This window comes from Haliotis cracherodii, unplaced genomic scaffold (genome assembly GCF_022045235.1).
Source record: "Haliotis cracherodii isolate W230 unplaced genomic scaffold, xgHalCrac1.p SCAF_30, whole genome shotgun sequence".
In the NCBI taxonomy this organism is placed as follows: domain Eukaryota; kingdom Metazoa; phylum Mollusca; class Gastropoda; order Lepetellida; family Haliotidae; genus Haliotis; species Haliotis cracherodii.
The window spans coordinates 2,826,474-2,837,994 of NW_027266287.1; positions in this window are offsets into that span (position 1 = coordinate 2,826,474).

Consider the following 11,521-nt stretch of genomic DNA (forward strand, 5'->3'; position numbering starts at 1 on the left):
TTTCAGGTTCAAATAACAGGCACCCGGAGGATTTGTGCAAGCACCTGTAGAATAAGTTGTGTCTCAGAACTGACATCGCTGGCTGCATTTGTAATTACTGTAAATTATTATTAGTCATTCAAGAATACTTTGATCAAGAACCCCCCAAATAACACGTATATACTTACCTAAATCTTGATTTACATACTCCAAAGGCCCTCACATGGTGTTGCGGGTACCAGTGTGGGCCCTATTGTACCTCTCCTCACTGGAGTTGGCTGGGTTCAGTACTGGGGTCAGTAGTTGTTGTTGACATGCATATCTGTAACAGCATGATGTATTATATTGTATACATTAAGAGAGCCCCAGTACCTGTCGGGTGATTTAGGGTGATTTTACGACGTTGTGTAAACTAAGAGGTCTGTCTTTGTGAAACGACCTTAAAGGGGCACTGATCTAAAGCAATTCCCCGGGACTGGTTGTTGCCTTTGCTATTGTTTTTTCCCAGTGAGTACCCGGATGTATAGCAGAAATCTAGACTAGTTCGCGACATCTGCTGAGCTATTGGTAAGCGCATTAGTCACTTTTATGTGTAGTAGTAAGGGCGTATGGTCACATTGATCAACAAAATGAAATACAGTTTTCGAGATAATAAGGAAATGTAGGTATCTTTGTGGGTTTTGATGAGTCACTTGCTTGGTAATTTTGCGATTTTCGTTTACACTATTTTGACTTGCAACACAAAGGAAATATTTCACCTGAGCATTGCTTTTTTTATATTGTGTTTATTTTTTTACTGTCAAAATGTGTAACTTTTCAAATGTATTAAATGCCTAAATATTCAGTTATTTTACAAAGTGACTGAAAAACATTACCATCTAATTGTACCTGTAATAAATTCATTTACCGAGCATCAAGTGAATGACGACAAATAAACAAGTGTAGGGTTATACCAGAAACCGTGGATGACAACAAAGGAGTAGTAATCGTATTATCGACGCAATCCAAAATCCGAAAATGCTTTCACTGCATGGATACTTTTTTATTATTATTAAACTATAACCATCTTCGGTATTTCCAAATGACGACATCCTATGAGCTCTGCCGTTCTTTTTGTCTGTTTGTTTAGGCTGAAGAAATTAATTAACATGCGCCCTTTGTCGAAATCTTTATAGATCACAGTTAACCAATCAGTGTTCAAAGGCGTAAAACAAATATTGCCTCCAGCCTCCAAGTTTATTTAGCTGTCCTTGCAGACGGTAGCTCAGTCTCTGGTCACACTCAGTTGCGTTGCGTATCATCCGAGTACTCATGGGGGAAAAACAATAACAAAGGCGACAACCAGTCCGGGGAATTGCGTTAGATCAGTGCCCCTTTAAAAGTTATGACGTGGTTAAAGACGTGGTTAAGGAGGTCGTAGCACTAAGAGGCTTTTGAGAATCGGCACCCTGGAACAGAGGAAGAAGAGCTGATTGAGAAGCGATGTTGGATTTGCATTGGTCGTTGTCAGCATGATATGCAGGCCCAAGATACGTTAATATATATATATGATATATATATATATATATATATATATATATACTATTCCTCCATAGGAGAGTTATAAGGTATAACATACGGATAATTACATGAAAATATTTACATTGTCAGAGAATACCACCATATACCAATGTGGTAACGCACTTTCTTAGTAGATTCCGTCCATTTATTGGAAGCGATAGAGTCCTCGAATTACAGTTCGCGAGTAAGAACGACTGGTATCTGGATCAGTATCCAAAAGTGGCTTACAGGACAGCAAACAAGCTACAAGATCATAGTCTTTTGAGATACAAATTGCCTTAATAAGTTTTTAGCTTGTCATGGGGTTTAGAGCGCATTCATGCAGTCCCGATTTAACGAGTGCCATGGCTGATGCTTTCATCCTCGAGCAGAGTTCTGGAACAGAGCAAGAAGAGCTGATTGAGAAGCGATGTTGTCTTTGCATTGGTCGTTGTGAGCATGATTTGCAGCCCAAGATATGTTCATGTGTTGGATTTCAGCTGTAGTCTTGATCATCATGTGTGTTCCAGCCATTTCATCTCTTTGTGCATGTGGTTGTGATAGTTGCTCCTGTTCAGGCTTGTCAAATTCTCCTTCGAATGTTCGATCCTTTGATGTCTAAAGAAACGGAAGCGACATTTGTATATGTCCTCCATGTGCCATTATCAAAAAAATTTCGCAGCAACAGACCATTCAATACTGCATGCATTTATGAAATGTTTCCATGTTGTCGTCTAAGTGGACACCAAATAAACATATATAGTAAACATAGACCCTTGCTTTCTCGCCATTAAATATTGTCCCCCAACTTCAGTCTTGTTCCTTTTAAAATGTTGTCCAAAATGAGTACAGATTAAACCATTGTTTTACAGCACCATTGTTCTGTGAACTCCATAGCGCCTCAGAATTTTGTTCACATATGTGTGTGAAACACATAAAAGAGTATTTGAAAATACCTAGAAAATTTAAGACTGCTGAAGGTATCCGAAAATGTTATTCATGTCTTGGTATATAAAATAGCTGTTGTAATATTCTGTGTTAGTTTAGTTGTAGATAGCCTCCTAAAGCTGGGATCTATGGGCATGTACTTTTGGAGAATTTTCAATTTCATATATTGTTCTTTTTGGATGTTAAGCTTATTTTATGAGTGAGTGAGTGAGTTAAAATGTAAAGTCACATCGGCAGTATTTTAGGCATATCGTGACTTTAAGAGGATATTATAGAATAAATGCATGTTAACCATAAGAACCCGTCAACAACGGGCAGTAAAATAACTAGACATAAAAATACGTCTTTTGACAGGACAATGCATCATAAACTAGCCAGCAACTGAAGGTAGGTCACCATATTAGTGACCGTGGGGACTTACAGTACTTTTGCTTCCTGCATGAATCCCAGTAGGATTTACTTAATCCCATCAGGTGTTGGCGATTATTGACAATTTTGCCGAATGAAAACCGAGGCAGTAATAAATATACTGTGAATGACGTATACTTACATACCATCTCCGGGGGACAATCCTTTTACACCACTTCAACCCCCTTCAAGGTACAGCCACTAACAATCTTAGTTATCCAATTTCTTCTGCCAATATTAAAATATCAATTATTCATTACAAAACAAGAGCTTTAACAATTATTTAACAGTTCTATTTCTTTTAAAAACCCAAGGATTGAATAGGAGCTGATGTTGTTAAAAAGATCCTTCAATGATGAAACTTTGAAACATTGATCCTTGTAATGGAAAAATCAATACAGTCAAGCAGGACATGCTTGACTGTGATTCTTTCATTACAAGGGATGCAGATTAGAGGATCCTCACCTTTTAATAAATAGTCATGAGTATATCGGGTATGACCAATACGACATCATCTTAATATGACCTCTTCAAATCTGGACTGACAACCCAAATAAGTGTAATCGATATTTGTTTAGCTGCAGCATCAGCCATTGTGTTACCAACGACTCCAATATGGCTGTGTAACCAACAAAAACAATGTCGTATTGGCCAGTTGCAAGATTATTATATAATTCTATAAGTCGTACAAGGCGACTAATTAGGCAACCTGTTTGCCATGGGTTGCGCCACAGTGTCGGCGGAGGACGGAAATCTGGTGGTTGAGGGCAGTAGTTCCAGGAATAGGGTTTCTTTGCCCAATACACCACTTCGACCCTTACTTCCCCTAGACGGATGGTAGGATGGACCCGGTATTTTCAATTGGCTGGTCATGCCAAGCCCTGTGAAGAAATAGTATTTGCACAAAATATATTTTTGAAAAGAGCATTTGATGAGTGTTTGTCCTCTGATGAGGATACAGATCACCTGATACGTGGAGTAGATTTTTGGTGGTATCTTCAACTGATCGTTAACCACTAAGATTAAATCCATTTGCCACATCAAAAGCAATTGATGGCATCGATGGGCATATGCAAGCTGATAAAAAGATCAGATCAGGATTTCTTCTGATGAAATGTAAAACGGCTAAACAATCTGCAACTCTTCTGACCACGAAGCACCTGGTGAATTCGGAAGTTTCATTTTCACCACATACATCTCTCAACAGCAGCAAATGCATTATTAGAGACTTAGGCCGCTGTCTGTCTGACATGAGTGAATCCGTACTAGTTACAGAATTAACATGCAGAGTTTGTCAACCAAGCTATTTTAGAATTGCATAAGAAACAATTAATAATTGAATGTGAGTCTCCATCGTTAACCTTTTTTCGGTGTTTATACAGTCGTCGGGGAAAAAGCGTCCAGATCTGTACAGAGTTAAGAAATAACAGGTCGGCATTGAATTCTGGTACAACGTTGGTGCGTCTCAATTCATAATTGATATTATAGACAATGGCTATAAAATTCCATTTATTTCCAGGCCTCCAAAGATGGACAGTTTCCCAACCATTTTTATCTTCCTCTGAGGCACAGATATAGTCATATTTGTAGTCAGAATATGAAAACCGAGCCATTCCAAGGACTGCAATGGTGCCCATAAAGATTTTTTTTCAACTTTAAGTACAAACCCGGACTTAATCAAGTCATTTTTAATGACAGAACCTGAATTTAGAGCTCTTAATTCTGTCTCTGCTGATAATATACCATCATCCATGTATGTGACTATCTTATGTCCTTCAAAACGCCACTTCTTGACAAGCTGGCGAGTGGCGTTTGAAAATACGTATAGAGCTGTAGTCAGTCCAAAGGGAAGTACTATAAACTTATAAAAATGTGTTTTTCCATCAGGGGCATTCCAAGCAAAGCCCAACAAGTCAGTATGCCCTTCGTAGATATCTATATAATGATATGCTGAATGGATGTCAAACTTGATCATTTGCACTGATATATTCTAAAGCAGTTTTTCCAATCTTCAAATTTCAAAGTCTTTTTGAGCACAAACCTGTTTACGATACTCAGGTCTAAAATCAAGCGTATTTTACCCGATGACTGTATAGTGACAGATAGAGGATTAACAACATACGGCGGAATATCATACTCAACAACTAGTTGTTTCTTGACAAGCTCTGATACAGCTTCACACACAAAATCAGCGTTATTTAAGGCAAACTTGTTATTATGCAAGTACATTTTGGGTGGCATACACAAAAATGGAATTTTGTATCCATTTTTGATTTTATCTAAAACAAAGTCACTTGCACCTATCTGTTGCCAAAAGTTTTCATTCTGTTTCAAACGACCTTTAACGACAATTTCTGCAGCACTCTGCTCATATTCAAAATAATTATCAGTCAATTTAAGATTACATGTATCGAAACATTGTGTAGATGAACACTTAACTGATACCCCTTGGCATGTGCCCTCTCTACTGCGTGGCGGTTGCTGACAGGACGCTGCTTGATAACCTTGCAGTCTGGACATTTGCGTTGAGATAGGGAGAGTCTCTTCTGAAGTGCGTGAATTCTCCGCAGTGAAAACATGATCCTTGTCGCTGACCTTTGCCTCGAAAAATCTGATTGTTGATTGGTGGAATCGACTGCACACCAGAAGAAGCAGGTAAAGCAAACTGCACGGGCTGTGTAGCGAAAGTCGTCTTGTCGAATACGGCGCATTCCGATTTCGTTTTTGCTCGATTTTTCTTACTGCTTTTAAATCAGCCCTTGTAATTTTCTTATCATCGTCAGAATCATCTGCTAAATCGTTTGTCAATACGAAAAGAGTCTCTTGCTTGCAATCATGGCAGTTCAATTAACAACATGACTGATGAATCATCCGCAGCACAACTAGACGCCATCTTGGATCAGCTTAATTTAAACAAGAGAAAATTGAATTGGCAATCCATTCCAAGTTAGCATCCGTCATGCTCATACTTGTATTGGTTTAGCAAGTCCAACTGTTATATCACTGGTGCGTAATGTCTTGGATCATGAATAAATATTGCGCAGTTAAGAGCATATATGATATAAGATATGTACATATACATGGTGTGTGTGTGTGTGTGTGTGTGTGTGTGTGTGTGTGTGTGTGTGTGTGTGTGTGTACATTCTACGAATGTATTCACTTTAACGTCGTATACGACCTTTGCGAGCGAGTTGAAAGGTCCATGTCCATTGGAAAAAAATATAGAACAGGTGTATAAGTGTGTGTTTTTTAAAATTGGCAATATACAGGTAGGTTTGTTCTGAACATAACATGGATATACACTGCGTTATTAAATAGTCCAGCAATATATCGACAGGATACGTATACATGTAGATGCACCAGATTACAGGGTTCACAATGTACTCAAATGGGACATCAAACCTAATTTTAGCGTGACAAAATAATGCTTCAACTACCACCCTACATTTTTACGAAACCATTATTGGAATGCAGTGTTTAATATCTGGAGAAAAACACAAAGATGCACGGACGACAACTGATGTACACAACACATAATTAGTTGTCTTACTAACCGTCTGTCTGATTTTTATACCATGTGCAGAACGTGTAAAACGTGTTTGAATGTACACGTTCTACTGTTATGTCATAATGACACTGAGCAAATGCTACGCACAGAAAGATCCATAAGAAATAGATAGTTTCTATCTAAATAACATGGCAATTGTATTTGTGTCCAGTGCAAATGCGTATATAACAAGTATTTGTCACAAAGTGACGAAATGTCCCCCGCCTGTATATACACCATAGTACCAAATATGAAGACAATCCAGCGATTAGTTCTTGAGATATCACGGCAACGCCGTTTCTAACACCAAAAGCATATTTGCCTGCTGTGACCTTGAAAATGGGGTAAAGGTCACCAAAACCGACTGGTGTCTGCGGTGCCTGTATATACACCATAGTTTCAAACATGAAGACGATCCTGCGATTAGTTCTTGAGATATCGCGGCAACACCGTTTTCCAACTCCAAAGGCAGATTTGCCCGCTGTGACCTTGAAAATGGGGTCAAGGTTACCAAAACCGACTGGTGTCTGCGGAGTGTGTATATATACCATAGTTCCAAATATGAAGACAATCCAGTGTTTAGTTCTTGAGATATCGCGGCAACACCGTTTTCCAACTCCAAAAGCAGATTTGCCTGCTGTGACCTTGAAAATGGGGTCAAGGTCACCAAAACTGACTGGTGTCTGTGGTGTCTGTATATACACCATAGTTCCAAATATGAAGACAATCCAGCGATTAGTTCTTGAGATATCACGGCAACACCGTTTTCCAACTCCAAAAGCAGATTTGCCTGCTGTGACCTTGAAAATGGGGTCAAGGTCACCAAAACCGACTGGTGTCTGCGCAGTGTGTATATACACCATAATTCCAAATATGAAGACAAACCAGTGTCTAGTTCTTGAGATATCGCGGCAACACCGTTTTCCAACTCCAAAGGCATATTTGCCTGCTGTGACCTTGAAAATGGGGTCAAGGTCACCAAAATCGACTGGTGTCTGCGCAGTGTGTATATACACCATAATTCCAAATATGAAGACAAACCAGTGTCTAGTTCTTGAGATATCGTGGCAACAAACAGGTGGGACGTACGGACGTACGGACAGTCGTGAATACTTTATCCCCCGCTTCGCGCTTTCGCGCGGCGGGGGACAGTAATCAGTTTTGTAGGACTTAATGTCATTCACTTCAAATTGTTATCAACGTTAACTGTGTGGCCACACTAATCAGGACGTCCCTCCATACATGTACAGGGTATGTGTTTTGTACTCAGGTACATGTACATACATCAACTGTGATATAACCAGTGTCGAAGTGGTATTCATCAAACCACTACATAAGTATATCCTAGTCCATACATGTATACATGTAGATCTGTACAAGACAGGAACGACGCAAGTCGATCATATCACAAATATGCATCTTAAAAAGAATATTTAATTAGAGCATTATTATTGCAGGAATATATTCCATGTATTTATCGAACATTACATGAACCTGCAATCCATTAACAGTGTAGCACCAGAGCGTACATTGTATGCATGGAGACTATTTCCTGGCCCGACACGCGTTGACGGCGTGATAGACCCATTAAACTCCTAATTAGTGCAATAAAGTAATAAAATAGTTTTCGCTGAAATCCTTGGACTTATCCGCGGATTATTCGTAATTTTACTGCAAACTACAAACGTTTGGGTTGTAGTGTACTGTACACAACTTATAATGTTCGTCGAGCAATCAGCTACTTCCTTTTCAGATAAGAAAAAGGTCACATGATCAACAGATAGCCTCTGAATATAAACGTCTATTGTTAATGCACCATTCGCGTATTGTAATTACATTACCGTATCTATTAAAATAACCATTAACGTTCAGAAACATTCAATCCATCAGCCGTCCCCACACCGTACATATCCAAATAACGTTTGTGATCTATTATTAATGCATTATTTATTGAATTTGCATTATACATTATATTATACATTATGTAAATTAGGTGTTAGTCGAAATCTTGATTATTTAAAAGTTATGCCAATTAAAGTTACTGATGTTACTTAACATGGAAATCGGAATTAGATAATCATTATCATCCAAGGTCTATGATTACTAATGTTTATATTAAAACATTTAAGTCATTTCATCATATTTAATTGTACATTTAAATGTTGTTTGAAAATTGTCTCTCTATATATTTTAACTGCCACGAATAAAGACTACTCGACTCAACAGCCTTCTTTCTGTTTCAAGGTGATAACCGAGCAGTCAGCTCTTCCAAATTAAATCCTCGACTATCGTAAGTCATTGTGACAATAGCAAACGGGCCCGTTACACATAACAGGCAAAACGCCCCCTATTGATCCATGGCACCAGCGAGATAGTCGTGCAGTGTTGAGGATTATTGTGGCATAGAACTCGAGGAAGCAGGATGTGTTCCAAGTACGTTCACAGGTATTAATGTTGCTCTTAATTAACTAAAATATTATTTTATTTGTCTACATGATGTTTTCGAATTTACCATTGTTTTACTTATTCAAAGCGTCAGAGGATAATGAGCTGCGAATATTGCCAAAACAGATTCTTATGGCGTAAAAAGAAAAAAATAGTAATGAAAGTTGTATTAATTGAATGGATAAGATATACAGAAACACTCTGCAGCTCAGTTGCCGTACACCCGGACTGCTGCAGGCTGAAAAATAGCCATTCATGTCGCAAAGTTCAAAACAGAGGTAACACTAGGGACATAATGATAGTATTTGTTTGCTTGTTTGTTTGTTATGATGTATCCACCGTTTTTAAAATATGCATTGTTTCTGTATGATAGTAGTTCAGTGTGATCAAGCCTCAAGGTCTTATATTGTACATGTAAATATGCCAATCGACCTCCTAGCAGCTGGTTAATTTGTGTACCGATGGATATGTCTTGGAAATGTGAACCTGGTGCATAAATGATTTAATATCTGCCGTAGAATCGATTGTTAAGGCAGCAACCAGATCATTTTGCAAGGAAACAAGGTTGTCCTGAGCAGGTTGTGTCCTTCGTGCAAACGCATGTGCTGTCTATTCGTGATCGATACCAATATATCATACCTTTAATGCCTATAATACAAACCGTCTTTGTTTGTTTTTATGTTGTAAAGACTAACCGAAACTGTCCAAACTGTCAATTTATGCGAACAAATAACGAACAATTACATATTTATCTCTAAGGAAGAGGGTTTCATGTTTACCTCTTGTCTCAAGCATTTTTTCGGATTCTGTTTCTTTTGGTGTGAGACAGAAGTGTATCGTGCCCCAAGGACGTAGATCATTGTCAGGCAACCCATGAAGATCCGGGTAGAATAGGTCTTCAGCAACCCATGCTTGCCGGGTGTCGTTTGATATCAAACATATCAGCAAGTTTCCAACTCCTAGGCTTCTCGATTCTTTCTATAGGGCATACTACTGTATATGTAGAGAATAGCCTCCGAGCTACGAGTATTTACAGATTATCTGTGAATTAAAGTTGTAAAACCCACTTAGCCAGGTCAAAGATGATAACAATTACTCGATTAATTACAGACAGCTGTTGACGTGAAACGATAGTGCGATATTTAAGCATCATATGGTGAGAGTATTGCTAAATGGGTCATAAAATGAGAAAAGTAACTGAAACGGACGTAAAATATTAACAAACCCGTTCTAACAACAGCTTTAAATGCTCTTCTGTGGCGATGGTGAGGTGAGGTGAGGTGAAATGGGGTTTAGCCTCGGCAGAATGTATGTATGTGTACGAGAGTTGATGTGCATGTGTGTGATATGTGTACGGTGCATATGTGAGCTGTGTGTATGTGTCTGGTGTGTTTGTGTGTGTGCGTGCGTGTGTGTGTGTGTTTGTGTAGTGCTTGTGTGTGTTTGATGTGTGTGTGTGTGTGGTGCGTGTGTGTGTTTGATGTGACATTGTTACATACAACATATATTACACACAAAAACTGAGGCGACATGGATGGATTTTAGGCAACATTGATGTTAAATGACACAAGAAAAATTACCTAAACCATGTTCTTGCAACATGATGGTGATCTGATTTACAGTTTATTAAAGAGAAACAAGAATTTCAATTTCACTGAATTTGTCTACAATGACTGTGTCTAAAATGTACACCTAATGCAGAATGCCAGAAGACAATGTGTTTACATTGATGTCATCAAGGCGATACATAACGCAGGCAGCATATTGGGGTATTTCAGTCCTTACAAATATGCATGTTGTGCAAATATAACAAAATCAGTTTACAGAAGAGCCCTATGTAGTTTTTATATACTGACTGCCACTGCCTACTGCCAATGAGATAACGTTTTATCTTCTTGGTGGCGTTTGTCCATCCAAATATTTCTTACGTTTAAAGTTAGAAACTACCCCAATAAATCTATAAATAGAAGAAAATCGAGGTAACATCGTGGACCAACAGGAGGATATTTTTTTTAGGAAGTAAGCAAGTTGTATGGTAGACTCTACTCTAAACACGACGTGTGAAGGATTTAGTTTGAAACTCTACTCTAAACACGATGTGTCAAGGATTTAGTTCGAAAACTATTTATTAACTGTGTCACAAAAATGAAGTCAAACTGAAGAAGGATGAGGTCCTCGAAGTAGTTAATGTCTGAAAAATGGGAGAAGTCCTGGACCGGATGGGTGTACTGAGGGATTCTTTGAGGTCTTCTGGGGTGATAGAGGTAATTACTTAATAAGATCTCTCACGTTTGAATACTCTCAAAAACGAGGACACAAAAACTCACAAATTACGTGTGTACCTAGAGACAATAAATCAAAACACTACCTAAACTAAACAAAATGGTTTCTATTGTCATAATTATCGGTTTTCTTTAAGGTTGTTTCGATACTGTATCTGTTTTAAATATACTGTTTAACAAAGAGCATGAATGTTTTATGACTGGGTGATACATTGGGAAATAATCAAGACAGATTTATGATCTTATGCAATATACTGAAAATTATTCCATTTCAGGCCCACCTGTGTTGATCGATGTTGAACTGCTTTATAAAACGTTCTTTGTTGAAGATATGTCACGTGGTTGTTTAAATTGTACGCATGCGTGAATCAGT